The sequence below is a fragment of the Rhinoderma darwinii genome, chromosome 8, assembly GCF_050947455.1.
Source record: "Rhinoderma darwinii isolate aRhiDar2 chromosome 8, aRhiDar2.hap1, whole genome shotgun sequence".
NCBI classification, from domain to species: Eukaryota; Metazoa; Chordata; class Amphibia; order Anura; family Rhinodermatidae; genus Rhinoderma; species Rhinoderma darwinii.
This window is the reverse complement of record NC_134694.1, coordinates 40078227-40105765: the sequence shown is the minus strand read 5'-3', so window position 1 is coordinate 40105765 and position 27539 is coordinate 40078227. Positions and strand designations below refer to the sequence as shown.

Genomic DNA, 27539 nt, shown 5'->3' with positions numbered 1-27539 from the left:
GCGAGGTTTTTGAGGCCTAAGGGTATATTCAGACATTGAGGTGCGGTTAAAACTGTGTGAAAAAAAACACATCCACACACCGCATGCATTTTGACCGTGAGTTGGTGCATTTCTCGATGCAGTCAGTATTAAAAAAAAAACATTAAAAAATGCACTAGAAACATGTGGTAAACGGCCGAAAAATCGCAGGCAGAACGCCTCCAAACATCTGCCCATTGATTTCAATGGGAAAACGGCGTTCTGTTCCGACGGAGCGTTTTTTCGTAGTGTTTTTTTTTTTTTACGCGTAAAACCGCGGCCGCGAAAAAGAAGTGCAGGACACTTCTTGGGACGTTTTTGGAGCAGTTTTCCATAGACTCTATTGAAAAAAGCTTCAAAAACGTCCGTAAAAAAACGCAGCGAAAATCGCGAGTGCCACAAAAAATGTCTGAAAATCAGGAGCTGTTTTTGCCTGAAAATGACTCTGTTTTCAGACGTTTTTGCTCACTGCGTGTGAACTTACTCTTATTCTATGGGTCGGCATGATTACAGGGATACCAAATATGTAAAGGTTTTAGGTTTTCCTACGTTGGCACGTTAGAAAAAAATTACTTGTTTTTGCATCGCCGCATTCCAAGAGCCGTAACTTCTTTCTTTTTCCGTCAATGTGGCCCGATTTTTGCGGGGCAAGGTGTAGTTTTCATTAGTACTATTATGGGGTACATGGGTCTTATTGATTAACTTTTATTTTATATGGGGGGAATGGGAGAAATAAAATAATTTTGCCATTGTTTTTTGGTTTGTTTTTTTGGACGCTGTTCATTCAGCGGTTTAATTAATGTGTTCCAGTCGTTACGATCGCGGCGATACCTTATATATGTATGTGTTATTGGTTTTGACCAAAAAAGTGTTTTTTATTTTTACTGTTTTTTGTTTATTTTTTTTGTCCAATTAGGGGAGTTTACTTTGCGATCTTTAGATCGCAGATATAATGCTTTGGTATACTTAGAATACCAAAGCATTATTGCCGGTCAGTGTAAAACTGACAGGCAATCTATTAGGCCATGCCTCTGGCATGGCCTAATAGGCAGTTGCTGAAGGCAGACCTGGGGGCCTTTGTTAGGCACCCAGTTGCCATGGCAACCCGAAAAGGCCCCGCAATTTCGTTGCCGTGGCGCGGATGGTGTGACGGCGGCGGCTCCCTCCCTGTCAAACACATTAGATGCACCTGTCGCTATTGACAGCGGCATTTAATGGTTTAAACTGCCGGAATCTGAGCGCACTCCGATTCCGGCAGGAGACAGGGTGTGTATAACAGCCGTGCTCCTGCCACTGATTGCGTGGTTACACTGGCAGTACCCTTGTGATCAGAGGACGGATATATCCGTCCTTGTGCAGGTAGTAGCTCCTGCATAGGACGGATATATCCGTCCTTCGTCGTTAAGGCCATTTTACACAGGCCAATAATTGAGTGACCGAGCACTCGTACGAACAAACACCAGTTTGTCGGCTGATCAGATATTTTATGCTATCATAAAAAAGATAGTTTATTCAAACTGAATAGGGACGCAAAAAAAATATACTCAATTTCGCTATGTGTAGTCGAGCCCTAACAATCATTCGTCCCTATATTGCTACAATATCTGTTTCATGTTTGGTGCTCGCTTGCTCCATATGTTGTCATAGTCTATTGGCACTCCTTACCAGGCAGTAATCACATGTAGGGCCCTGGCTATGGGCCATGATTACGGGTGCCGCTGGCGGCTGCGCACAGCCACTCGCAATTTCCGTCCGTGCTTCCATACAAAGTATGGGAGCACGGTCCGTAAAAAGCAAAAGATGGAACATGTCCTATCTTTCGCGGAGGCTTTCTGCTAGGGCTGGACAATTAATCGAAATTCAGTGCAAATAATCGACATCTAGCCAATTTTGGTTTTATCAATTATTTTCTTCCAGTTCAAACTGTATCTGCATCTTCAGGACGCAGATACAGTTGAAGCCAATGGTCCAGTACTATGTATGGCTGAGCGTAAGGCAGTGATGTCATCGTGCCTTTCTGCGCTGAGCTGCACAGACCAGGCATTATACTGTGTGGAGGGCAGTTATGGGGGCATTATACTGTGTGGAGAGGACTATTTGGGCAATATACTGTGTGGGGGCAGTGTCAGGTGGTATATTATACACGGTGGTATACAGCAGACTCGGGGGGATAAATATTAATTCAATGGTGTGGCATGCAAAAGGGGTGTGGCCTAAATCATTCAGTAATCGAGGTAACGTGTTAAATTAATCGTGCTTTGGATTTAAGTCCTAATTGCTCAGCTCTACTTTCTACGGCCCGGACACCTTCCCGTAAATATATGGGAAGCTGTCCGTGGTCAATATGTGGATGGGTCCGTAGTTGCGGACCACTATTACGGTCCGCAATTACGGACCAATTCTATGGTCTAGTGCATGGGGCCTTACACAGTGACTTTGGTTGGCAAATTTAGATTTCTTGCGGCTGTCCTGTCACAATAACCTGCAGGTCGGAATGCAGCCACATTTACATTTGTCACTGCAATGCAGCCAGCTCGACACTGCGATCTTTGGTGGTGCTGTGTTTGACACCGCTAAAGTCGCTGTGTAGCCCTAGCCCAACACTGGGTTCCCACGGGTCTCAAATGCTGCGTAATCACGCAGTGTATGCAACCTGGAACCCACAGTACATACCGCCAAAATAAACGCAGCACGTGGTGGAGCGGTTTTTCAGCCGTAATTTTCGCTGGGGGAAAAACATTCGTACTTAACCCTCCCCTCTCATGCGCGTAGTCCGGCCTCCTAAGACGACGTTGCGGGCCATGTGACGCTGCAGCCTGTGATTGGCTGCAGCGGCCACATGGGATAAATTGTCATCCAAGGAGACCAGACTGCAGGGAGGAGAGTTCTGGGTAAGTATGATGTTCAATTATTTTTTTCCTGAGTTGAGTTTTCGGTTTTATTTGGTGGCAGAATCGCTTTGAAAGTCGCAACACATGGCTTTCTGTTGTGGGTTTTGAATTCAATGGGTAAAAACCTGTAACGAAAACGCAGCATAAATTGACATGCTGTGGATTTAAATTCCGCACCGCAGGTCAATTTATTAACATTTACGCTGCGTTTTTTTTTTACGCAGTGTAGGCATGAGATATTCTAAATCTCATCCACTTTGCTGCTACTATAAATGCTGCAGAATTTCCGCACAGAATTCTGTTGCAGAAATTCTGCAGCGTTTACACTATGTTGAAACCTGGCCTAAGGATGGATTCACACGCAGCGAATTTTGTGGTGGAAATTTCTGCAACTGAATATCCGTTCCATTCATCCAAATGAAACGTGCAGAAACGACTCCATTCAGGTGAATGGAAAGTATTTTCAGTTGCAGAAATTTATGCAAGAAAATCTGGCATGTGTGACTGCTCACTAAGACTACATTCACACGAGCATGTCCGGTTTGCGTGCGCAAAAAACGGACCGTATTTCCTGCATTTCATGTCAGTGTACCATCAGTGCGCTTTGCGTGTGGCGTCCATGGTTACCCTCTGCAAGCAATCCCTTTTTTTTTTTTTTTTTAATTCTCCGTTTCTTTACCAACTGATGCATGAAACAAGTACAGGATGTCGTCCGTGTGCTGTCTGTAATTTTTCACGCACCCATAGACTTCAATGGACGACAACGTACGCAAAAACTCGCCAATCTAGGAAATGCAGTGAGTGAAAACTCACGCATGTCTGAATGCCCCATTTAAATGCATAGGTCCATGTGCTGTCCGTTATTTCAACCGGACAGCACACAGATGAGGAACACGCTCATCTGAATGAACCCTTAGGCTGGGTCCCCACAATGCAAATTGTGTATGCATTTTGTAAGCCAAAACCAGAATTTGATCTAAGAGAGTAGACCTAAAGTATATAAGGCCTTTTTTTTTTCTATTTCTTCTGTTTGTTTCCGTTCCTGATTTTGCTTAAAAATACATGCGAAATCTGCAATTCGGGAACCCAGCCTAAGGGTATGTTCCCACTGAGTTGTTTTTTTTGCAGGCAGAAAATTCTGCCTCAAAATTCCGTTTGGACTTTTGAGGCAGATTTTCATCTGCATGCACACCGTTTGCCGTGTTTTTCGTGGCATTTTTCACTCGCGACCATTGAGCGCCATGGGCAAAAAACGCCACAATACTTTCTCTGCCTCATATTGAAGTCCATGGGAGGTCAGAGATATAAACGCCCGAAGACAGGGCATGTCGCTTCTTTTTCCCGCGAGACTGTTTTTCCGCTCGCGGGAAAAAACTCCTCCGCCTCTCATTGAAATCAATGGGATGCATTTTCAGATGTTTTTGGCGCATTTTCAAACACGGTTTCCGCGTCAAAAGGGTAAAAAAAACTGTGGGAACTGACCCTAAGAGTGCATATAGATGTGATTTTTTTTTTTTTTTTGGTCACTCACGGCAAAAAGTGTTTTGATGTGGTTTTTGCAGGTACAACACATTTATTTTACAAGTTTTACCTGTAAAAGCCGCACGGGCAAGAACCGCATTGGGAACTGCAGCAAATTGCAGTAAAACCGTGATTTCTAAATTGGCTAAAATGCACCCGAAGTCAAAGTTTACACGGAGTTGTTCTTTTCAAGCAGAAAAAATTACTCAAAATTCCTTCAGGATTTAAGGCAGATTTCGATTAGCCAGGATTTTTTAGTGCCTTTCTTTAAGTTTTTTTGGAGCAGTTATTTTATTTTTTGCAGCGTTTTTTTAAATGAGCTGTGGGAAAAAAACTCTCCAAACAAGCAGCACGCTCTTCTTTTGCCCCCTATAAAGTTCAATAATTTTAGAGGCTTAGGGTATGTGCACACGTAGTGACCAAAAACGTCTGAAAATCCAGAGCTGTTTTCAAGGGAAAACAGACCCTGCTTTTCAGACGTTTTTTGACCAACTCGCATTTTTCGCTGTGTTTTTCGCGCCGTTTTCGCAGCGTTTTTTACGTCCGTTTTTGGAGCTGTTTTCATTGGAGTCTATGAGAAAACCGCTCCAAAAACGTCCAAAGAAGTGTCCTGCACTTCTTTTGATGAGGCAGTCATTTTACGCGTCATCGTTTGACAGCTGTCAAACGACGACCCGTAAATAACAGGTCGTCTGCACAGTACGTCGGCAAACCCATTCAAATGAATGGGCAGATGTTTGCCGACGTATTGTAGCCCTATTTTCAGACGTAAAACAAGGCCTAATACGCCTCGTTTACGTCTGAAAATAGGTCGTGTGAACCCAGCCTAAAACCGCAAGATAAGGTTTGCTGCCCAGAAAAAAAATGCCTCTCCCTCCCATTGAAATCAATGGGGGGGGGGGGGGGGGAAGACTTGGGGCTTTTTTTTTTTTTTTTAATTTTTGCTTTTTCTAGCTGGCTCCAACATGGTTTCCGCATTTCGTTTGGAATGTTGAGGCAGATTTTGATCTGCCTGCACGGCGTTTGCCGTGTGTTTCACAGCGATTTTCGCTGCTTTTTTTTCCGCTCGCGCCACAGGCCAAAAACGCAGCGAAATACGCTATCTATGCCTCCCCTTGATGTCCATGGGAGGTCAGAGACGTAAACTCCCGAAGAAAAGGTATGTCGCTGCTTTTTCCCCGCTCGCAGGAAAAAAAAAAACCTTACATTTTTGGCGCATTTTCCGACGTGGTTTCCATGTAAAAAAACTCCGTGTGACCTCACCCAGCATATTCAGCCCTTCACACAACAGGGTTGCCTGGCCATGTGACGGCCGTCACACGGCTGCAGTAGGAACAATAGACCCCTAATGGGGCTATTCACACTACCGATTTTTTGACGGCCTAGGAAACCCGGCCGTCAAAAAATGGGACATGCCCTATTTTCGGCCATTCTCCCGGCCGCCCGGCTCCCATAGAGGTCTATGGGGCTGGGTAATACACGGCCATTACTTGAATGTTCTCCAAGTGACGACCGTGTCTTCCGTCGCTCGCTCTCTCCTTCTCCTCACAGTGCGAAGTGCATGTCAGGAGGAGGGTATGTCTTTTGCTCCCTGTAGGAGCTTCGGCAACGCTGTGGCCGGGGATTGGGGATTCCGCTCCAGCAGAAGTCCCTGACTTCAATGTGTCCAAATATGGACATTAAAGTCAGGGACAGCTGAAGCGGAATCCCCGGCGATGTGGCCGGGGATTCCGCTCCAGGAGAAGTCCCTGGCTTCACTGTCCATATATGGACACAGTGATGTCAGGCACTTCTGAAGCGGAATCCCCGTCCCTGTGGCCGATGTCTCCGCTCCAGGAGAAGTCCCTGACTTCACTGTCTTCATATATGGACGTTGAAGTCAGGGACTTATCCCGGAACGGTGGCGCTATCTACAGACAGGTAGGGGGTGCCATCCATGGGGGGGGGGTGCTGTGTGCCACTACCTACAGGGCGGCTGTGTGTGTCATTATCTACCGAGGGAAGTGTGTGGCAAAAATTTACAAATGAAACTCATTCGATTTTTAAAACTGATAGGGGAAAAAAACTGATGAATAATGGGTCAAAATCGGCTGTTAGAAACGGCAACACGGCCCGGAACGGATGCAAACCGGCCGGGAAAAACATCCCAAAGCGGCCGATTTTATCGGCCGACACTCAGACCCTGTCGTGTGAATTAGGCGGGATTCACACGACCGGGTCGCGTCCGAGCCCGAGTGCCGGCCGGTAAAATCGCCCATTCTGCCCGGCCGGTTTGCATAAAGTTATGCATCCGTGCCGGGCTGGGCAGATCCGGACAGTGACATCATCGGCAACTCCTGAAGGGGAATCCCCATGTGTTCGGGGATTCCGCTTCAGGAGTTTCCCCTGATGTCACTGCCCAGATATGGACAGAGACATCAAGCGCTCTGTCCAGGAGCGGAATCCCCGAACACACGGGGATTCCGCTCCTTCAAGGAGCTAAAGTGCGGCTAGCACATAGCAGAGCGGGGAGATACCTCCCTGCTCTGCTATAGTGGCGTCGCTGCAGTAGTAGTAGCAGCAGCAGCAGCAGCTGCTGCAGCTGCTAGCGGCGCCATCAAAGGTGTCGCCGAGCCAGGGCGCTTTTAAAACAAGCAGGAGAAGGGAGCCAGCGCAGCACTCCCTTCCACCTGCTGTACACCCCGGCCCTGCTACACCGTGTACAGCGAGGCCATTCGTCAGAATGGCATCAACTCCTCCTCCTCACATGCACTCTGCGCTGTGAGGAGGAGGAGATAGAGCGCAAGAGCCGGAAAACCCGGCCGTCACTCGGGACACATCCCGTTGATGGCCGGGTATTACCCGGCCCCATAGACTTCTATGGGAGCCGGGCGGCTGGGTACCCGGGCGAAAATAGAGCATGTCCTATTTTTTAACGGGCGGTTTTCCCGGCCGTCAAAAAATCGGTCGTGTGAATATCCCCATTAGGGGTCTATTATTCCTAATGCAGCCGGGTGCCGGCCGGGAAACCCTGCCGTGTGAATGAGGCCTAAGGCCTTAGAATGCTCTAGAACCAAATATTCTTCAGTGGATTCTGGCAAGCTGTCAAAATGAATTATATTGCAAAGGTAACAAATACTATGAAGTATCAGTTCAGACTTCAAAAGAAACCGTGAGTATAAACATTATTCATTACACACTTGTATCTAAACTGTTGCCTTGTTAGGCCTTATTTACACGAACGCTGCGCATCTCGGATGTGAAACTGCAGTTTTTCACGTCCGAGGTGCATCCGTGCTCAGCGCTGTCATGCATCCCCCATCGTTGAGTCTATGGAGGGATGCGTGATGCGCGAAAAGAACGGTTCGCACGGACCCTTCACATGGTCCGTTGAAACAACGGCTGTGTGAATGGCCACATTAAATTACATAGGTCCATGGGACAGCCGCTGTTTCAACGGCCGTCCCACTCACGTTTAACACGTTTGTGTAAATAAGGCCTTACGGTAATAACATTGCCACATGTATCAATTAACTTTAACCCCTTAGTGACCAGCCTACTTTAAAGTGTAGCTAAACGTTCGACAAACTTCTGACATGTCAGAAATTTGTATTGGTGGGAGTCTGAGCACGGAGACCCCCACCAATCACTAGAACAAAGCAGCTGAAGCGTTCGTATGAGCTCTCAGCTTCTTTCTTGTCCGACTTTTTCCGGAAATAAATGTATCGGTGTACGGACTCAATAGAAAGTCTATGAGCCCGTACACGATACATTTATTTCCAGAAAAAGCCGAACAGAAACTAAGCAGTTGAGCGCTCACACGAACGCTTCAGCTGCTTCGTTCTAGCAATTGGTGGGGGTCTCCGTGCTCGGACCCCCACCAATACAAACTTGTGACATTTCACTATGTACATTTGAACAGTCATAACTTCTTTTTTTTTTTTTTTTTTGCTGGACGACTTTTGTAGTTTTTATTGGTACCGTTTTTTATTTTTTTATTACTAGTCCCACTAGGGGACTTTAATATGCGCTCTTCCGACTTTTGTATTGCATTGTATTACTGCCTGTCCGTTTAAAACGGACAGGCATCTGCTAGGCCATGCCTCTGGCATTCACTACAGGCAGACCTGGGGGCCTTTATTAGGCCCCCGGCTGCCATCAGAGACACAGACACTTGGCAATCTTATCGCCGGGTGTCAGTGGGATGAGAGCAGTGGCGTAGCTATAGGGGTCACAGTTGCGACCTGGCCCCTAAGCTTGGGGGGGCCCAGGGAGCCCCCGTTGCCACACAGCAACATAACATGCATTTTCTGTGCCATGGAGCCGACACTTCCTGGTTACGGTCACATGTGTACCATGTGACCGTGACGTCACGTGAGGGGCGTTCCAGCCAGCGTGGAAGAGGACTACAGGTGAGCTGCAGAGTCTGTACTGTACTATTTTTTATTGTAATGTGTTGGGTTGTCTTGTAATGTATTGTGCTGTCTCTGTTTGCGGTGGAGAGGAGGGGGGGGGGGGGCGTTAAATTACAGCCCCCATTCCTCTCTCCACCGCAAACTGCACAATACAACACAATACATAACAAACTGTGGGTCGCGTCCCCCTGGGGGGGTTGTGTGAAGACCTCCGGGGGGGGTCGTGAGTCACTCCCGAGGTCCTGGTTCTATTCAATGCTGGAGCTGACGGCTGACCCCTTGCTCCAGCATTAACTGTGCCCTGAGTGGCTTGATGCAGGCAGGAGGGATGCAGCAACATCTTCTCGCCTGTCTGCGCCGAGTCACTCATGGCACACGCCGGAGGAGGCGAAGGATCCTCCACCCGGCGAGGGAACTGGGATAGGTAAGTAATTTTGTTATTTTTCTATTCACATATGGGGGCATTATTGTGTGTGTGTGTGCGCTGAATGGGTGGCTGATATGGCGGGGGGTATTATACTGTATGGGGGGCTGATATGGCATGGGAGCTGATGAGGTGGGGGGCATTATACTGCATGGGGGGCTGATATGGGGGCCATTATACTGTATGGGAAGCTGGTATGGGGGCATTATACTGTATGGGAAGCTCATATGAGGGGCATTATACTTTATGGGACGCTCATATGGGGGCATACTGTATGGGGAGCGGATATGGGGGGCATTATACTGTATGGGGGGCATTATACTGTATGGGGGCAGGAACAGAGGTAACAAGGAAGTTGAATCCAGCGCTTGAGTGAAGATAAAATGGAACGGTTTTCCAAGTTTATTTGTTTTTCGTTAAAAGTCCAGTAAGGTATGATCCTGGTGTGTGGGCAATGGGAGAATATGATCCTTTTAGGCCTACGCGTTTCGGACGATAGCAACGTCCTTAGACTTGGCTGTAGTCTAAGTCTAAGGACGTTGCTATCGTCCGAAACACGTAGGCCTAAAAGGATCATATTCTCCCATTGCCCACACACCAGGATCATACCTTACTGGACTTTTAACGAAAAACAAATAAACTTGGAAAACCGTTCCATTTTATCTTCACTCAAGCGCTGGATTCAACTTCCTTGTTACCTCTGTTCCTGCATCGTGTGCCGACACGAAGGATCCGGGCGCTGACAGCGACACTCACTACTGTGTCAGGTGAGCTGGAGGATTCCTCCCCTTGTTTCCTGTATGGGGGCAGCTTTGTGGGGCATTATACTGTGGGGGCTGATATGGGGAGCATTATACGTTATGGGGGGCATTATACTGTATGGGGTAGTTAAGGGGATAGGGCATAGGCACGCGCAGGGGTGTTGGGTAGGGGGGCCCAAGCTGAATTCTTGCACCCGGGCCCATGAGCCTTTAGTTACGCCCCTGGATGAGTGAGCTCTCCCTCTCTCCAAAACAATTCAGATGCGGCACACTCTATTGAGCGCCACATCTGAGGGGTTAAACGGGTGAGATCGATACTGATATCAATCTCACCTGTTCGACCAGGGATGCCCCCAGCCCTCTGCTACCTCTGGTAGCTGAGAGCAGGGAGATTTAACGGCTCCCTGCTCTGTTTATTTATTCTGATGCAGCGCCGTGAAAAGGCGTATGCATCAGAATAAAGCCCATTAGTGGCTGCCGTGAAGAGGCGTATTGGCTGTCACTAACTGCTTAAAGCTGGCAAAATGACCACAATGTGTAAATCAAAGGCTGCTGTAAGGCCCCATGCACACGGACGTATTTTTGCGGCCGCAATTCACCCGCAAATCTGCGGGTGAATTGCGGTCCCCCATTCAATTCAATGGGCCCATGCACACAACCGTGGTTTCCACGGTCCGTGTATGGCCCAGGAACCTGCACCGCAAAAAGAACGGGCATGTCTTATTATGGCCGGGCTCATAGAAAATAATGCACGCGGCCATGTGCACGGCCCGGGATTTGCGGGCGGCTCGTGGGTGACACTTCGCTGCCGGCCGACCCGAAAATCGCAGCTGTGCACATGGCTACGGTCGTGTGCATGAGGCCTAACTCTCGTTCTATTCCCCTTGGAGCGGGCTCGCTGCACAGCCGATGTGACAGGCAGTAAGGTCCGCAAGCCGGCTTCCAGAGAATCCGAGAATGAGAACAGACTGTAGAGGGCCGTGATTACTGGCACGGCCGTGTGCATGAGGCCTAATTACGGACAGTAATTACTGACCTATTCGTTTCTATTGGCACGGACACCTTTCAATATTTTTACTGATGGGTGTCTGTGCTGAAAAGAATAGGACAGGTTCTATAATTTTATCTGTAATTATGGCAAGGACTCTCCGATAGAAGTCTATGGGAGCTTCCGTAAATACGGACGGCTACAGATGTGCATCCGTAAACCGTCCGTATTTACGGAAGAATTGCTAGGCAACATGTTGATGACATCATTTACAACCTCCCTCTTTTTGTACGGATCCATATATACAGATGGAATATGAATGCAATGCAGACCGTATTTACGGACACCCTCCCGTATATACAGATGAAATACGGATGCCTACTGATCCGTTTTTATGGACAGTATTTCGGTATAGATGACAATACTGTCGTGTGCATGGGGCCTTAGTGTGAGGTACATTATGGGGTTAATTGCTATTAATGCGAGGTGCATGGAGGTTCAAAATTCATAATACCCTGTGCCTCACTTTAATAAGTGAAAGAAAGTGGTTTTTTTATTTTTTTTTATTTTTTGACTGCATACACCATAAATTACCCTATAAATTTGTTGTGCAGGTTGTTGTGCACGAATGTGGCAAAAACCGCAACAAAACTGCATTGTGTATATCCAGCAAAGGACCTGCAGATATAAAGGTCATATGACCTTATGTCTGCAGTTCTTGTTACTGATTAGAGACCTGCTGGTCACATGACTGCAGCTCCTAGAACAGCAGCAAGAGAGAAGTCTGTGAGGTAAGTATAAGGGGATCATGGATTTGTTTAAGGGGTGTGTTTAGGGGGTCTGGTCTGGGGTCTGTATATTTAGGGGGTTTGGGTCTGGTGTGGGGGTCTGTATTTAGGAGGTCCAGGGTCTATATTTAGGGGGTCTTGTCTGGGGTCTGTATTAGTTTATGTGGTCTGTCTGTATTTAGGGGTCTGGCCTGAGGTCTACTTGTTTTGGGGGTAAGGTCTGGGGTCTGTATTTAGGAGTCTGGGGGATCTATTAGTTTGTGGGGACTGGTATTGGGTCTGGTCTCGGGTCTGTGTTTAGGGGGTCTGGTCTGAGGTCTATATTTAGGGTGCTTGCTCTGGGGTCTATTTAGGGTGCTTTCTCTGGGGTCTGCATTTGTTTAGGGTGGTCTGGTCTGGGGACTGCAATAGTTTAGAAGGTATGGAGTCTGTATCTATTCTAATTTATTAGTCTGAGTAAAAGGGGTTGTCCGGGCACATCGATAGGTCACCAGTATGAAAAACTGGCCCATGCCCGGAGAACCCCTTTAATGTATGGTTCTGGGCCTTGGTGTCAATTTTTGTGTTTCTATAGAGGCTGGAAATGGCTGAAGAAGCCTGGAGCAAAGATGTCTCGTCAGGAGAAGTCGCCACACCGGCCTGTCAGATGTAGAAGAAAAGAGAACGACTCCCATCAGAGAAGACGTCACTTGTAAGTCACTGGATCTATAGAGGATATGTCCACTCCCCTGACATGTTTGTTGTAGGAAATTCTTGTATTCCACAAAGTCTTTGTGTGTCCAGGACTAATAGACAAATGCATGTTACCATTCCCATTGTCAAGAGGATGTGTCCAGTGTGATAGTCAGCGATGGTTGGAGACTGTTAGTATGTAGGGACACAGCCTTTTGACAAGAGGAATCGTAACACCCGTTTGTCACCTGTCGGAACAGAACGGCGTATTTCCCATTGAAATCAATGGGCAGGTATTTGTAGGCATTCTGCTTCCGTTTTTTGAGGTGTAAATGGACCGAAAGACGCCTGAAAACACTACGTGTGCACATACCCTCATATATTTTGGCCAGGATTGCGTCAAAACAGTGTGTGGATGAGATTTCCTGCAATGATTTTTTTGCTGCAAATTTTCCGCACCAAAATCAGTTGCGGAAAATCTGTATTTTTTTACGCTATGTGTGAATCTACCCTGACACTGCATTGGGAGAAATCGGTCAATTAGCAGCAGCAGGAGGGGTAGGGGTAGACTGCATTTAAATAATACATCAGACTCTTACTTCACAGGGCTGGTATTGACCCTTTATAGACGCTGCCTATTTTGGCCGTCAGGATGCGGTTGTTTTTTGTTTTTTTACATCTCATTCCGAAAGCCATAACTTTTCTGTCGGCTTAGCCAGATTTGGTACTAATTTTAATGTGTTTTAATTTTTTTGCTTCGTTCCATTCAGTTATCTTCATGGAGGCATGTTTGCAGGACAAGTTATATTTTGGGGCACACAAGTAATTTACTCGCTTTTGGGCTGGATTTACACTAGCATGTGTGTTTTGCGCGCGCAGAAAAAGCGGTGTTTTGCGCGCGCAAAAGGTACTTGACAGCTCCGTGTGTCATCACCATATGATGCGTGGCTGTGTGATTTTCGCGCCAGCCGCCATCATTATGACACTCTGTATGTTTGTAAACCGAAAAGCACGTGGTGCTTTTCTGTATTCAATCATACTTTTTACTGCTGTTGCGCGAATCACGCGCGTCACATGGAAATGCTTTCGTGTGCTGCGTGTGATTTTCACGCACCCATTAACTTTAATGGGTGTGTGATGCGCGAGCAACGCACAAATATATAGGACATGTCCTGCATTTCACGCAGCGGACATACACTGCGTGAAAATCACGGATTGTCTGAACGACCCCATTGACTAAACTAGGTCCGTGCGAGGCGCGTGAAAATCACGCGCGTTGCACGGACGTATTACACGTTCGTCTAAATAAGCCCTTAGTTTGAGTTAAACTCCTGAATTTAAGCTTCACCTTTTGAAATGCTGCATTCTAAGCCTGGGTTCCCGCGTAGCATAAACGCTGCGAAATTTCCGCAACTGGATTCTGTGTGGAAATTCTGCAGCGTTTAGAATGAGAAAATCTCATGCTCACACTGCGGGGGAAAAAACGCAAAACATGTTCTGCCGTGCGTTTTTAAATTCTGCAGCACCTATTATGCTGCGTGTTTTATGCGGAGATGCTGCGTGTTTGGCCCATAGACTTCAATGAAATTCTGCAGCAGATTTATGTTGCGGTGTTTACAGCTTTTACGCAGTGGAAACGCCGTAAAAACCGCTGGAAATCTACTCGTGCACATATACCGTATTTTTCGGACTTTAAGACGCAGTTTTTAGCAAGAATAAATCTTGCTAAAAAGTCCCTGCGTCTTCTAGTCCGCAGCCAAGGCCGTTTCATTACTTAACTCCTTCCCGACCCATGACGTGCCGGCACATCATGGAGCAGAGGGGGGGGGGGGTGATGCGATGAGCCTGCTAGATACAAAGGAGGTGTACAGTTGATACACTGCTCTAATGGCCAGTAACAGCAATTTCTGTGTTCCTGGCAGTTTAAAGGGGTTGTGCCATAAAACACATGTATCCCCTATCCACAGGATAGGGGATACATGTGTGATCGCTGGAGGTAAGGAGAACGGGGACTGAAAGTCACCAAGAGCGCTACATGAGAAGATTTGACTTCTGCGTTCTGTGTCCAGCAGCTCCATAGAGATTAATGCGATTCTTCTGCATATGCGTGTGCGTCTCACCATTGATCTCTATGGAGCTGCCGAACGACTAAGCCGGACACAGAGCCTGGAAGTCCAAGCTTCTCATGTAGCGCTCTGGGTGACTTTCGGTCCCCTGTTCTCCTTATCGCTGGGGGTCCCAGCGGTCGGACCCCCAGCCATCCCACATGTAGCCCATATCCTGTGGATAAGGGATACATGTGTTTTATGGCAAACCCCTTTAACTAGTTAAATGCCACGGTCAATAGCGACCAAAATTTTATTGGGGTTTTTCCATGAAGGACATTTGATATATCCACAGGATATGTACTAAATGTAAAATAGATGCAGGTCCCACCTCTGGGACCCGCATCGATCTCTAGAACGGGGCCCCCTAAACCCCGTTGTAGCTTTTTGTGCTCTCCCGGCCACTTGATTACATGTGGAGTTACTGAAACCGCTTGACTCGCTTGAATAGTAGTAATGGAAACCGCGTAGCTCGCATGCTACGCTGCTATAACTGCCATTCACTACAATGAAAGTTATGGAAACAGCGTAGCTCAGCGAGTTATGCGGTTTCAGTAACTCCACATGTAACAAAGTGGCCGCTGGTTCAAGTCTCCTAGGGCATTGATCCCCTGCCACGGGGCCATGGACCAATACCGGGCCGTGGATCATTTGGTACCAGGTTGCGGTATCTGGTATCCGCCACGGTGGCCTCAGGGAATTTCGGGCAAAAAAACGCACCAAACTATGGTGCAGTTTTTCACCAGGAATGTCCGCTGTGGAAAACTGCTGAGTACCTGGGATGACCGCTGCAGCCTGTAATTGGCTGCAGCGGCGGTCACATGGGATGAAACGTCCTCCCAGGAGGCCAGCCCTCAAGTCATCCAAGCCGGTCTCCTGGGATGATGTTACATCCCATGTGACCGCTGCTGGTCCCAGTTCCAACTGCATCTGCTTCCTTAGGATGCAGATACAGTTGAATTGAATGCATTCACTTTGCCGTGAGTGGCTCGGCGCAGGCAGGCGTGATGTGGTGAAATCATCGCTCCTGTCTGCACCGAGTCACTTTCAGCACAGACCGGAGGAGAAGGATCCTTAAGTAAGGATAGTTAAGTTAATTTTTTTTTATTAGGCACATATAGGGGCATTATACTGGGTGTGGAGGGATGAGTGTTTGATATTGTGGCAGCTATGGGAGCATTTTACTGTATGGGGCAGCTAAGAGGGGCCTTATACTGTATGGTGGAATTATACTGTAGGGGCAGCTATGGGGAGCGTTCTACTGTGTGGGGGCAGCTATGGGGAGCGTTCTACTGTGTGGGGGCAGCTATGGGGAGCGTTCTACTGTGTGGGGGCAGCTATGGGGAGCGTTCTACTGTGTGGGGGCAGCTATGGGGAGTGTTCTACTGTGTGGGGGCAGCCATGGGGAGCGTTATACTGTGTGGGGGCAGCTATGGGGAGCATTATACTGTGGGGGGGGCAGCTATGGGGAGCATTATACTGTGTGGGGGCATTATACAGTGTAGGCAGCTATGGGGAGCATTCTACTATGGGGGAATTATACTGTGTGGGGGCAGCTATGGGAAGCGTTATACTGTGTGGGGGCAGCTATGGGGAGCATTATACTATGGGGGTATTATACTGTGTGGGGGCAGCTATGGGGAGCGTTCTACTGTGTGGGGGCAGCTATGGGGAGCGTTCTACTGTGTGGGGGCAGCTATGGGGAGCGTTATACTGTGGGGGAATTCTACTGTGTGGGGGCAGCTATGGGGAGCATTATACTATGGGGGTATTATACTGTATGGGGGCAGCTATGGGGAGCGTTCTACTGTGTGGGGGCAGCTATGGGGAGCATTATATTGTGTGGGGGCAGCTATGGGGAGCTTTATACTGTGGGGGGAACTATGGGGAGCATTCTACTGTGTGGGGGCAGCTATGGGGAGCATTATACTGTGTGGGGGCAGCTATCGGGAGCATTATACTGTGTGGGGGCAGCTATGGGGAGCATTATACTGTGGGGAGCATTATACTGTGTGGGGGCAGCTATGGGGGAGCGTTATACTGTGTGGGGGCAGCTATGGGGAGCGTTATACTGTGTGGGGGCAGCTATGGGAGTGTTCTACTGTGTGGGGGCAGCTATGGGAGCGTTCTACTGTGTGGGGGCAGCTATGGGAGCGTTCTACAGTGTGGGGGCCTCTATGGGGAGCTTTCTACTGTGTGGGGGCAGCTATGGGGAGCGTTCTACTGTGGGGGCAGCTATGGGGAGCGTTCTACTGTTTGGGGGCAGCTATGGGGAGCGTTCTACTGTGTGGGGGCAGCTATGGGGAGCGTTCTACTGTGTGGGGGCAGCTATGGGGAGCGTTCTACTGTGTGGGGGCAGCTATGGGGAGCGTTCTACTGTGTGGGGGCAGCTATGGGGAGCGTTCTACTGTGTGGGGGCAGCTATGGGGAGCGTTCTACTGTGTGGGGGCAGCTATGGGGAGCGTTCTACTGTGGGGGCAGCTATGGGGAGCGTTCTACTGTGTGGGGGCAGCTATGGGGAGCTTTCTACTGTGTGGGGGCAGCTATGGGGAGCTTTCTACTGTGTGGGGGCAGCTATGGGGAGCGTTCTACTGTGTGGGGGCAGCTATGGGGAGCGTTCTACTGTGTGGGGGCAGCTATGGGGAGCGTTCTACTGTGTGGGGGCAGCTATGGGGAGCGTTCTACTGTGTGGGGGCAGCTATGGGGAGCGTTATACTGTGGGGGGGCAGCTATGGGGAGCATTATACTGTGTGTGGGCATTATACATTGTAGGCAGCTATGGGGAGCATTATACTATGGGGGAATTATACTGTGTGGGGGCCGCTATGGGGAGCGTTCGACTGTGTGGGGGCCGCTATGGGGAGCGTTCGACTGTGTGGGGGCCGCTATGGGGAGCGTTCGACTGTGTGGGGGCCGCTATGGGGAGCGTTCGACTGTGTGGGGGCAGCTATGGGGAGCGTTCTACTGTGTGGGGGCAGCTATGGGGAGCGTTCTACTGTGTGGGGGCAGCTATGGGGAGCGTTCTACGTGGGGGCAGCTATGGGGAGCGTTCTACTGTGTGGGGGCAGCTATGGGGAGCGTTCTACTGTGTGGGGGCATCTATGTGGAGCGTTCTACTGTGTGGGGGAATCTATGGGGAGCGTTATACTGTGGGGGGGGGCAGCTATGGGGAGCATTATACTGTGTGGCGGCATTATACAGTGTAGGCAGATATGGGGAGCATTATACTATGGGGGAATTATACTGTGTGGGGGCAGCTATGGGAAGCGTTATACTGTGTGGGGGCAGCTATGGGGAGCATTATACTATGGGGGTATTATACTGTGTGGGGCAGCTATGGGGAGCATTCTACTGTGTGGGGGCAGCTATGGGGAGCATTATACTGTGTGGGGGCAGCTATGGGGAGCATTATACTGTGTGGGGGCAGCTATGGGGAGCATTATACTGTGAGGGGGCAGCTATGGGGAGCGTTATACTGTGTGGGGGCATTATACAGTGTAGGCAGCTAAGGGGAGCGTTATACTGTGGGGGAATTATACTGTGTGGGGGCAGCTATGGGGAGCGTTCTACTGTGTGGGGGCAGCTATGGGGAGCATTATACTGTGTGGGGGCAGCTAAGGGGAGCGTTATACTGTGGGGGAATTATACTGTGTGGGGACAGCTATGGGAAGCGTTATACTATGGGGAGCATTATACTATGGGGGTATTATACTGTATGGGGAGCATTCTACTGTGTGGTGGCAGCTATGGGGAGCGTTATACTGTGGGGGGAACTATGGGGAGCATTATACTGTGTGGGGGCAGCTATGGGGAGCGTGATACTGTGGGGGGGCAGCTATGGGGAGCATTATACTGTGTGGGGGCATTATACAGTGTAGGCAGCTATGGGGCGCATTATACTGTGGGCAGAGGCGTAGCTAGGTTCTCCAGCACCCGGGGCAAAGATTAAGTCTGGCGCCCCCCCCTCCCAACCTCTTTCCCGACATCTCCTTCCCCCTCGCCATGTTTGTTTTCTCTACCAATCGACGTGTCATTTCTTTTCCACATTTATCTTTATGTAACGCAAGCATAAAAACCTTTGTACATTTTACAAGCAATATAGTTCTATACACAACACCAGAACCAAGCTCCGTACATATATACAGCACCAGCACAAATACAGCTCAATTTAGTGCAACCCCTGCCGTATAGATGTGTACGGCGTAAAACTACAGCTCCCAGCATGGCCCGAACAATGGTAAGGATATGCTGGGAGTTGCTGTTTCACCAAAAATAAATCCTATCATAATCATACCACTCATCATCTCGCTGCAGATCATACAGTGATTACAGTGCTGATTAGAGGCAGAATGAACATTTACATTAGGTGACTCACCGGTGATGTCTCAGATTCTAGTTCTTTTTCGCCATCCGGTCCAGACCTCTATGAGGACTTCTCCCGGTCACAGCCCATTTCTGCAGTTTGCCGCTCACATGTCTTCAGCTTCTCACTTTTCCAACATTTCTGCACCTATAAATAAATATAAAGTTCTCCTAATACCACACACTACGCCCCTAAATATAATAGCGCCATATACTGCACCGCTAATTATAATAGCACCATACACCGTGTCCCACACACACACACTGTGCCCCCTGTAGATAGTGCCCCCATAGAGCCCACCCCTGTATATAGTGTCCCACAAAAAACTCCCCTTAGTGCTCTACAGATACCCCACCTCTGTATATAGCCCCCTGTACATATAGCCCAGCTCTGTATATAGTGCTCCACGTATAGCCCAACCCTGTATGTAGCCCCCTGTAGATATAGCCCACCCCTGTATATAGTGCTCCACATATAGTCCACCCCTGTATAGAGTGCTCCACATATAGTCCACCCCTGTATATAGTGTTTCACAGATAGCCTACCCCTGTATATAGCCCCCCTGTACATATAGTCCACCCCTGTATATAGTGCTCCACTAGATAGTCCACACCTGTATATAGTGCTCCACAGATAGCCCACCCCTGTATATAGCCCCCCTGTACATATAGTCCACCCCTGTATATAGTGCTCCACTAGATAGTCCACCCCTGTATATAGTGCTCCACAGATAGCCCACCCCTGTATACAGGGGTGGGCTATCTGTGGAGCACTATATACAGGGGTGGACTATATGTACAGGGAGGCTATATACAGGGGTGGACTTTCTGTGGAGCACTATAGGGGGAGCTATTTGTGGGATACTATCTCCGGGGGTGGCCTATATCTCCTATATAGCACCCCCTGTAGCTATAGGCCACCCCTGTATATGGTGCTCCATAGATAGCCCACCCCAGTATATAGCCCCCCCCCCTGTAGATAGACACCCCCAGCGTGTAGATAAAGCCCCCCCCCTTGTGTAGACAAAGTTCCCCCCCCCCCCCCCCGTAGATACAGCCACACTTTCATTAAATAGTTGTTTTTTTTTAAATTGTAAACTCACCTTAATCCCGCTCCCACGCCGTCCGGCAGCCATGGAGACCTGCTCTCTTCTGCGCAGGTCTCCTGGTGGTTCAACGCAGAGTCTATGAAAGGCGCTGATTGGCTGGGCAGGATGACTTTCCCTGTCAGTCAGTCAGCGCCTTTCATCGACGGAAGCTTCACTGGTACAAAAGGTACCAGTTGCTTCACTCGTGGAAAGACGCCTGAATGGTCATTCATTGCTTCTAATTGTACCTGTGTCCTTGCGACACAGGTACAATTATAGTGCAGGAGGAGGTGGCGCTGACGCCCCCCTCTAAGCTGCACCCGGGGCACATGCCCCGCCTGCCCCCCCCCCCCTAGGTACGCCCCTGCTATGGGGTATTATACTGTGTGGAGGCAGCTATGGGGAACGTTATACTGTGTTAGGGCAGCTATGGGGAGCGTTATACTGTGTGGGGGCAGGTATGGGGAGCGTTATACTGTGTGGGGGCAGCTATGGGGAGCGTTATACTGTGTGTGCGAAGCTATGGGGTGCGTTATACTGTGAGGGGGCAGCTATGGGGAGCGTTATACTATGGGGCATTATACTGTGTGGGCAAAGCTATGGGGAGCATTATACTATGGGGCATTATACTGTGTGGGCAAAGCTATGGGGAGCATTATACTATGGGGCATTATACTGTGTGGGCAAAGCTATGGGGAGCATTATACTGTGTGGGGGCATTATATAGTGTAGGCAGCTATGGGGATGTTATACTGTGAGGGGGCAGCTGTTGTGAGCATTATACTGTGAGGGGGCAGCTATAGGGAGCATTGTACTATGGGGGCATTCTACTGTGTGTGAGAAGCTATGGGGAGAATTATACTGTGTGGGGGCATTATACCGTGGAGGCAGCGATGGGGATTTTATACTGTGGGGGAAGCTATGGGGATCATTATATTGTGAAGGCAGCTATGGTGGCATTATACTGTGGGGACTCTTGGGTAGGGGGGCCCAAGCTGAATTCTTGCTCCAGGGCCCATGAGCCTTTAGCTACGCCCCTGCTGCTATTTGTTGTGGGTTATACCTCCCCACTGAATTCAATCGGGAAAACCCGCAACAAATAAGCAGCGTTTACACAAATACAATTGACATGCTGCGGAATAAAATTACAAAATGTATGAACTGACCCTAACCCCCCCCCCTCCCCGCTGGTCCCTGGAAAAGTCTTCTTGCATCAAACTGGTCCTCGATGCAAAAAATGTTGGGGACCGCTACCCTAGGGGAACTAATAGAATGTGTGAAAAAAAAGTGTAAAAAAGATTAAAAGTTCAATAAAAACTTTTGCCATTTTTTTTTTTTCCCCGAGCACATTGTCAAAAATGAAATTATTTGGTATTATCACTTCATATGTAAAAGTCCGATCTATTACAATATACCATTATTTAACTCGCACGGTCAACGGTGTAAAATAAAATTTTAAACGTCAGAATCGTTTTTTGCTTAGAGCTTAAAAAATTAAATAAAGTGATCAAAAAAATTGTATGTACCAAAAAAATGCTTGTACCAACTACAGCTCGTCCCACAAAAATAAGCCCTAGCACTGCTCAATCGATGAAAAGAAATATAAAGTTATGGCTCTCAAAATGTGGTGAAACAGAACCAATAATTTTTTCCCCATTTTCTGTTGTCTAAAACCTCAGTGCGTCTTATACTCCGAAAAATAGGGTACTTTGCTATAACCAATGTTTAACCCCTTCCCGCTGCAGCCCTTTTTCAGATTTTCATTTTTGTTTTTTCCTCCTCACCTACCAAAAGCCATAACTTCTTTATTTTTCTGTCGATATAGTACTATGAGGGCTTGATTTTTGCGGGACGAGTTGTAGTTTTTTGCGCGTCGTTTTTATGAAATTCACTGCAATTAAAATGTGGGTCAATACGATTACGGCGATACCAAATATATAGTTATGTTTTTTTCTATATTTTACTACTTTTACAAGTAAAAACCGAAGTTTAAAAGTTTATTTTATGACGCCAAATTCCGAGAGCCTTAACTTTTTTTTTTTTTTCATTCATTAAGTGATTTGAGGGCTTATTTTTTGTGGGATAAGCTGTCGTTTTTAATACCATTTTGGTATACATGTGACGTTTTTATCACTTTATTAGATTTTTTTTGTAGGAGATGAGGCGACCAAAAAAGAGATTTTGTCATTTACAGCATTTTTTTAAATTTTTTTTTTACGGCGTTCATGCGGGTTAAATAATGATATATTGTAATAGTTCAGACTTTTACGGATGCGGCGATACCAATTGTTGTTAATTTTTTTTTTTTTTTTTACTATGCTCTAGGTTGAAAATGGGAAAGGTTTTTTTTTGAACTTTTAATTTTTTTTACATAATAAAAAACGAACTCATTTTTTACTTTTTTTTATTTTTTATTAGTCTCCCTAGGGGACTTCAACCAGCGATCGTTAGATCGCTTGCACACTATACTGCAATACTAATGTATTGCAGTATATTGTGATTGACAGGCAATTATTAAGCCCTAACAGAGACGACGGACATTACATTAGGTCCCCAGGCAGCCATGACCACTATCGCCCCCCCCCCCACGATTGCATTGCGGGGGGCGCGATGAGCTGTTAGAGGGTGTGGCGGAACGGGTGACGGTTACAGGCATTGTACCCAAATACAGGTTAAGCCTGCCGCAAACCGTCGCACTCCCGCCATCCGGGTGCCATAGCTTAGATGGTGCCCGGTGCTAGATGGGGATATGTCCCCTCAAACTGCATTACGTTATGTTTGATAACCAGTTGATTTGTATTGTATTCAGTGCTGCTTCACTGTCCTCCCCCTCTAGGGTTAATCTTACACTGAAGGAGAATGAGTCACAGGCTGAGAGTGGGAACTTGTCTAATGTAAATAAGAAAAAGGAGGGGGCCTGTTTCCTGAGGGAGGGGTGAGTGAGGGATATAGTGGTGCTGGATGAGTTCTCAGTTAGTTGCAGCCCAGGAGAGGATGAGATAGCAGTGTGAGCTGCAGGCAGGGGCTGTCTACCTCAGAGATGGTACCTGACCTAGGGATAGTAATAGAGGACAAGTGCTGGAGTCCCATCTAACTAAGGAGGATCTGGAGACACCCCAAAGGATGAAAGGTACAGTGGAGAGACCCCATAGTGAGGTAGCCTGTCCCATCCAGCCCAGAGGGGAGAAGCAGCGATGCATTGGTTCTGTGTGTGTCTGTCCCTGTTAATAAACGCGCCGCTGTGGCTTGTCCCCTGTTAATCTGTGTCGCCTGAATCTATCGCCCACATTCTCTTGGCGTAAACCGACCCCCACTGACCCGGTTTCGCCACATTTGGTGGCAGCTGTGGGATAGATTCAGCCAGTTCTAGGGGAAGCGGCAGGGGATAGGTACCTTGGTACCATCCGGCGCTTCGCGGCCAGACCTCAAGGGCAGACTGCCACACGTGCTGCAGTACAGGGGGACCACAGGCACCTAAATCCCCAGTCATGGAGCCTGACTCTATGGATCCTCCCGGCGGAGCAGAGGCTGTCCCCTATGGCAGCTACCTCCGAATTACACCAAGAGCTGTGCCGGTTCCGGCGTATTGCCTTCTCGTCCCGCGACATCAAGGATCGGCTGATTGAGAAGCTCCAAGCCTGGGACCTGGCGAACCCGGCCGAGATGGGAGAGATGGCCAAGGGTGACGTTGACTACTGCCCCGAAGAACCGGCCAGTCGCCAGGGAACCGGCCGTAGCGCCATCTCGGACATCCAGGTCCTGCGGATGGGGGATCTGCTGACCGCTCTGGGGCCTCAAAGCTCTGAGGCTGAGCTCCTGATCATAGTTGGGGCCGTGGCCCGTGCAGGGGCACCCCCAGAACCAACAACTCCAATCCCTGCCGGGCCCCGAAGACCCCAACTACGATACAACGACCTCCCCAAGTTGGATCCTTCGTCCACGGATATCGATGCGCACCTAACCATGCTGGAGACACAGCTACAGGTGCATGACATCCCCACCACCGAATGGGCTCGCTACGTGGGGCCCAGCCTGCAAGGGAGGGCCCTTGAAGTCTACCGGAGCCTAGGTCCAGAGGACGGACGGGACTACAGTTGCCTCCGGGACGCCCTGCTGAAGAGGTATGCGATCACCCCACTTATAGAGAGCGGTTCCGTAATTTGACGCTCGCCGGCCAGGGTACCCATGTGGAACTGGCAGCCCAGCTCTGCTTAAGCTGCTCCAGGTGGGCCGAGGGGAAGAAGGCCTTCAGTCGGGAGGCCCTGGAGGACCTCGTCATTTTGGAGCAACTCCTCTCCAGGATGGAGGTCCCCATTTGTGCCTGGGTCGCGGACCGCCACCCCAGCACCCCTGAAGATGCCGCCACCCTGGCCGACGAGTTCTTGGCCCACCGACCCCAGTGGAGAAGCCTTCCGCGCCAGGACTAACGCCGAGAGCTCAGAGCCCCTACCAAAATAGCGGAACCACCCCGGCCAACTTCGATGAGACCCCAGCCGCAGCCTACGGCCGCCCCGATCCCTCCAAGGGTCCACGGCCCTACGGACTCCCGCCAGTGTTATGGGTGCCACCAGCCGGGGCACATCCGACGGGACTGCCCCCTGGCCCAATCAACGGTGCCCTTTCCCAGACCAACCCCAACCCGGGTCGCCTTTTGCCCGGAGGCGGGCGACCCCCGATGAGTGTGACTACCTCCTAGATGCACCAGAGGTGGAGGAGGTGGTCTACCACGTAGAGCTTGCAAGCCTCGTGACGAACCAGGTCCCTGCCAACATGCAGGGCCACCGACAGCCCGTGGTGCTGGGATGCCGCACCGTCCAAGGACTCCGTGACTCGGGGGCATCCCTCACCCTGGTAAGAGCGGACCTGGTTCCCCAGTCTAAGGTTCTTCCCCAGCGATTAGCCCGGATTGCCCTGGCGGACGGACAGCAGCGGTCCATTCCCCGCGCCAGAGTCTACCTGGACTGGGGCCCCGGAAAAGGGGAGGTCGAAGTCGGGCTCATGCCGGATCTACCCGCCGATGTCTTATTGGGGAACGACCTTGGGAACGGTCTCACAAGTCAGTTCGCTGGGGGCCGTGACCCGCGGCCAAGCCCGGGAGAACCTTTACCGGCCTCCACCACCGACCCGTGTAACCACCGAGGCTCCTCTCCCGGAAGCCCCGCCCCCTGAACCGCCGGTGGTAAGTACCCAAGCCCCTGACTCCTCACAACTGACCGACCTGACGAACCCCCCGACAGACCTGGGGGAGGTGGATAGGGTCGCTTTTAGGGAGGTCCAGCATACGGATCCTTCCCTGTCCTTAGCCCGTAGCCTGGCCGATTGACCACCCAGTGGAGGGGCCCAGGCAGGGTTCCAGTGGGACAATGGGCTGTTGTACGGGGTCGAAGCCCCGACCAAGCCCGCGTCGCCCTGGACCGCCTCCAAACAGCTGCTTGTTCCCCAAGCCTACCGTGCACGACTGTTAGCCCTGGCCCACGATATACCCGCGGCAGGTCACACTGGGACCAGGTCCACCAGGGCCTGGCTCTCGAAGGCTTTCTTTTGGCCAGGGCTGACTGAGGACGTGCAGCGGTACCGAGCTTCGTGCCCTGTCTGCCAACGGGTGACGGGGGCCCCGCGCAAGGTGCCGCTCAAGCAGCTGCCCCTCATCCAAGAGCCCTTCCAGCGGGTGGCCATAGATCTGGTTGGCCCCATTAATCCCCCCAGCCGAGGGGGAAAGCGTTACATCCTAACCCTGGTAGACTTCGCTACCAGATACCCGGACGCAGTGGCTCTGTCCTCCATAGATGCCGAGCACGTCGCCCAGGGACTCATGGACATCTTCAGCCGGGTGGGGTTCCCGCGTGAGGTACTCACAGACCAGGGATCTCAATTCCAGGGAGAACTCATGCAGGACTTCTGGAATCGGCACGGGGTGAGTTCTCTAAGAACCACCGCCTACCACCCCAAACGAACGGACTGTGTGAAAGGTTCAACGGTACCCTCAAGCAGTTGCTACTCCGATACGTCCACTCGGAGGGGAGAGACTGGGACCGCTCATTGCAGCAGCTTCTCTTTGCCTATCGAGAGGTGCAGCAGGAGTCTACCGGGCACTACCCATTCGAGTTGCTGTTCGCGAGGCGGGTCTGGGGACCCTTGGACTTAGTCCGGGAAGGTTGGGAAGGGAAGTTTGCAAGCCCGGAGATCCCGGTAGTAGACTATGTGAGCCAAATGCGGGAGCTCCTAGCACGGCTGATGGATTTGGCCCATCAGCGATTGGAAGTAGCTCGAAGCCGTCAACGGGACGAGTACAACCGTAGCGCCCGACCCCGAGAGCTGGGGGTGGGGGAGAAGGTACTGGTCCTCGCGCCAGTACGAGGCAACAAGTTGCAGGCCAATTGGGCTGGACCGTACACTGTAGTGGGGCGACAGGGGACGACTAACTACCTAGTAGCCCACGACAAAGCAGAAAAGCGGGTACGGAACTACCACATAAACCGGCTCAAGGCCTATGTGGTAAGGGAGGTAGGAGCGGTCGCGATATGCTGCCCGCCCATGGACAACCCTGACGTGGACCGCATCCCTGACCTACTGGCAGAGGCCCGACGCCAGACAGGGCTGGCAGATGTGCAGCTTGAAGTCCAGCTATCGCGCTTGCAGAGTAGGGAGATGGGGGAGGTGTTAGCAGCCCAGGAGGCCCTGTTCACCGCGTCCCCCGGACGTACCTCCCTAGTCGCTCACGAGGTCGACACTGGAGGAGCCCGACCCCTGAGGCAGCCCGCGTTCCGAGTGGCTCCCTCAGTGCTGACCGCGATGAGAAAAGAAGTAGAAGAAATGCTGGAGATGGGGGTCAATGTACCATCTCACAGTCCTTGGGCCGCCGGCGTTGTGTTGGTCCCCAAGAAGGACAAAACCACGAGGTTCTGTGTAGACTACCAGCGGCTGAACGAGGTAACCGTTACGGATGCCTATCCGATGCCACGGATTGATGAGCTGCTCGATAGACTGGGAGGGGCACACTTCGTGTCCACTCTGGATCTCAGCAAGGGCTACTGGCAGATTCCTCTGACCAAGGAAGCCCAAGAGCGCTCGGCGTTCATCACCCCGTTCGGCCTGTTTGAATTTACGTGCATGCCGTTCGGGATGAAGAACGCCCCCGCGACCTTCCAGAGGGTGGTCGACCGGATCCTCGTGGGGTGTCAGGAGTTTGCCCAGGCCTACCTGGACGATATCGCTATCTTTAGCGAGACTTGAGAGGAACACTTGGGGCACGTGGCGCAGATCCTGGAGCGCATCCGGTACGCCGGCCTCACCATCCGCCCCGACAAGTGCTAGATGGGGATGGCAGAAGTCGCCTACCTGGGGCACCGAGTGGGCAGCGGACAGATCCGCCCCAAGCCGGCCAAGGTGGAGGCCATTCTCCATTGGCCCCGGCTGGCCAACCAGAAGCAGGTTAGGGCCTTTCTGGGAGTCACAGGGTACTACCGAAAATTCATCCCGCAGTATAGTACCCTGGCCAAGCCCTTGACCGACTTGACGTCCAAAAGG

The 27539-nt window shown here is 50.1% G+C and overlaps 1 protein-coding gene across 1 annotated transcript in view; it reads left to right on the top strand.

The window, feature by feature from the left end:
- Positions 1–27539, top strand: part of BMP15 (bone morphogenetic protein 15) — a 32489-nt gene that overhangs the window by 782 nt on the left and 4168 nt on the right. The gene's annotated exons all lie outside the window — the stretch shown is intronic.